Source organism: Haliotis rubra, unplaced genomic scaffold, assembly GCF_003918875.1.
Source record: "Haliotis rubra isolate DU_JTF1 unplaced genomic scaffold, ASM391887v1 Scf1702, whole genome shotgun sequence".
Classification (NCBI taxonomy): domain Eukaryota; kingdom Metazoa; phylum Mollusca; class Gastropoda; order Lepetellida; family Haliotidae; genus Haliotis; species Haliotis rubra.
The window spans coordinates 101,351-105,283 of record NW_025765673.1 but is presented as its reverse complement, the minus strand read 5'-3'; positions in this window follow the sequence as shown (position 1 = coordinate 105,283).

Sequence of the window (3,933 nt, the reverse complement as noted above, 5' to 3'; positions counted from 1 at the left end):
AATACAGAAACAGAAGTGTCACACACCATAAAGCATCAGGGGTGGCTCCCATAAATGGAATAGATGGGTTTACAACAAAAGCCAATGTCATGAAGATGATTTTGAGTTTTTTTCATGTACATTTGTTTAGCTATTTTCTCATTAGAATTCCCATAAGTTGTTGGATTGGAGGAAAATTTCTCTTATCTAAAGGTGTTTCTGATAAATGTGTTTCATTGATTTGTTTTATGCAGTCATGAGCAGACCAAAGTTTGAAGCAGTAATTCCTTTCCTTGCTTTGTAACACAACCAGACTTTGCTTTGAGATCTTGTATTTTTTTCTAAATTATGGGACTCGCCAACTGAAAGTTCTAAATCTTTCCTCTGATGTTTTAAAGTTGTAATTGAATCCAGTTCGGCAAGTTGTCATCTTTGAAATGTGACATCTCCCAAGACCTGTCCCTCCATCTTTGAAACCACTATTGGTCTAATTAAGGGTGCCTGTAAAGAGAAGAAGCCTGTTTATTCACATTTAGTTTTATACAAGGGAGGTAATAATAAGGCTGTTTTTCTTCTTAAATCTCAAATTGAAACAAGTATGTTGTGGGTGCTATGTGTTCATTCTTAACTTATTCTTCTGAGTGCAAAGCATTTTAAACATTACAACAAGTCAGGATTGATAATAGGTAAGTCTGTTTCAGGCTCAATAATGAGTTTGAAGTTCTAAACCAGTCAGATCATTTCCTTCCCTGTAGAATGGCTATTGTTTTTGAAACAGCTGTAATTGTGCTTATAGGTCCCTTCAAGCCACTGGATATGCTGGCTCCAGCTGCAGAGAACAAGCAACTCAAAGAAGATATGGCCAAACTGATCCTAGAAAGGAGGAGCTCATGCGCAGCTTCCAGCAGATCAACACCAAAATTAGTGCTAAAACATGTTAAGCATGATGTGTACCTCTTTTGTAAAAATATAGAGAATAAAGATTACAAGCTATTACACAGGATTTCCCTACTAACAGCTCTCTAGAAAACATTTTAAATTTGTTGTCCCTGGCAATGCTGATGCCGATGAACCTTTCAATTTACCAGAACAGTTAGCAGTTTGAAGTGTATGGGTCTTGAAGACCAGCTTTTGCTGCCAAGTTCTGATTAAACTTAGACAGAATTTTGATTTTAAACATCTCTCAAAGTTGTTTCTGATATCACCCCAAGATTGCAGTACTGGGCGCTTTCAAATTGATAAATTACTTATATTACAGGTTTGGATCGTGTCACTTTGGCCTTCACCGATGTTTTGCAGCAACATATGCCTTCAAAATTTCTCACAGGAATTTCCAAACACCTCTTAGTATCATTGATGGAACAGAAATAAAAATTCAGAGATCCTCTTCACTGATACAAAGTCAAGCATATTCAGATTACAAATCTAGTACTACCCCTGAAAGGTCTCATTGGTGTGGACCCAAGAGGTTCAAATACATTCATATCAATGCTGTTTTCTGGGGTACATCAGACAAAGAATTAACTGAAAAAGTGGTTATCTGTCCTCTCCTCAGAGAAATGGTTATGTGGGAAACTTAAAGTGGAGATGGTCTGATGGCAGACAAGGGCTTTTAATATTGAAAAGGAAATAAAATACTACCGATTACTTCAACATTCCCCTTTGCACCAGGTATAAGTCAGATGTGTGTGTCTGATGGCAGAACAGTGAAAAATTGCAACACACAGAGTGGTGGTCGAAAAATGCCATTGGAAGGGTAAAAAATTCAAAATTGTTGGTAAAAATTGCATTTAAGTTTGTTTTCCTCAGTAAATCAAATTTGGTTTGTGGTGCTGTTTCTGACCAATTTTATGCCATATTTAATTCAAGATAAAGATTAATTATTTGATGTCCAAGAGTTGATCCAACAACCTGAGGACCTTATTGGTGTGTCAACTGTCTGACTGGTGCTGGTACATGTATCTGTCAGGTATGAAATAGGAATCTCTTCATACTTGTGCAGCAGAGACATGTAAGACTTCTGTATTTGAACTTTCCTGCAAGTACAAAAGTATTAGTCACAAATATTGTATTTGTGTATGTTAAAAACTTGGTAATGTCACTGAATATTTTGTAATGCAATTTTGTTCCTTGTTCACTTAACTGAACTGTAATATTTATGCAAACAACTGCTCAATAGTCATCTGATATTGTTTCTAAACTGTGATTAGTATTTTCTACCTTGGAAATATCTGATGATCATGGAGTAAAATGTCATATAGGTAATGTGCTTGCATTATGACACATCATTTTCATAAAACAACTTCAGAATCTGGAAATAAAACTTGAAGTATATAATAACATCACCTGTTGTCATTGAATGTAGCCATCACAGGTCTCCTTTTCCTATTGAGATTTCCAGGTCTGGGTAATAATCATCTGTGACACTGCTTCAGATTCACCTGGTCCCCCTTTGGTTTATCCCACTGCTGAGGCAGGCTAGTGAAAGAGGGCTGTGAAGGAATGGCTTCGATAGCCTGATATATTCCAGCCTTCCAGTATCAGGACAAGTGCCAGTACATGGGAACACTTTCCACTTTGCACTGAAGAGAATAGGTGAATACATTTGTTACAGAACTGTGACAGCAGGAATATATAATATATAAGTATAATTGAGAAGAAAAAATACATTTACATGGTTTTATTCTCATCGCCCAACAACAGATATTACATTTAATTCTTTACATTTATTTCAGAATCTGCACTTTCTAATACGCACAGAAATTCTATCGAATTATATGATAACATACGGGTTTCATTGTCAACAACTGAAGCGCCAGCACACAGACGCAGTAATTGATTTGATATCTATATATGCCAGCTTATAAAACCCCAACAGATTTATGCCATAAATTGGAAAGGCACCGGTTATTTCGTGGTACTACTCACCCAATATTTGCAGCTACAATGGGCCAGTGAATCCATTTGTGAATTTCTGCAAAGGGACAAGTTGATTACATGGTGAGCTTCGCCTCGCTGACTTCTATAAATCCTCCCGCAAATCGAATAACGATATTATCACAACATGAATGGAAAGTAACGGAATGAAGGTATGAGGTCTAACTAAAGCCACCAATGCTGTTTTGCCGCAGCCAGGTTCATAAGGCAAATATTTCAGGCCAATATCATCGGAATGTCTCTAAATCCATATCAATGACTGCCATCTTGACAGTTGGTTTTGACAGCTGCATGTTGTCGGACCTTTGAGAGTTATCTCCTTTCTTTGGGGGCGTTGTTAACTCTCCACTGGCTACAAGCATTCAGAGGTCGGTTCTCAACTTATCCTTGTTTGCCAGTATGTTGTTATCTAACTAATCTCATCATTTTGGATCATCAAATGACACTATTTCCATTAAAACTCCTTTTCTATTACAATTTTTAATTCTGATGATAATTATTCTCAAGTAACGCATTTTTTGGGGGCTATATTAAAATTCTGTCCGTAAAGCCCCAAGCAATATTTGTCTTTCCGAGCATAACTCTAAAACCGCTCACTATTCTTCAATCGAACTTGGCACATAGATAGATCTGGTGGTCTGCTGGTGCCTTTGGTAGTTTGGATTTCTGAACAAAATATTTTGTAAGCGCTTCCATGGCAAACAAGTTTGACTTAGGACTGAAATTGGTAGTGCTCTTTTCCCGAGCAGAACTAAAACCTGTTCACTGTTTCATCACCAAATTTCACACATAGGTAGGTCTAGTGGTGAACTGGTGCCTTTTGGTAGTTCTGGATTTCTGAATACTTTCTTCTTTTTGCATTTCCATGGCAACAATTTTTGCTTCAACTGAATTTGGTGGTAGTGCTCCTCTTTCTGAGCAGGACTTTGAAAACCCTCAGTACTCTCCTTCCACTTTGCTATATACACTTCAAAACATTTGACATAATCATAACTCAGATATTCATGAAGAGTATTT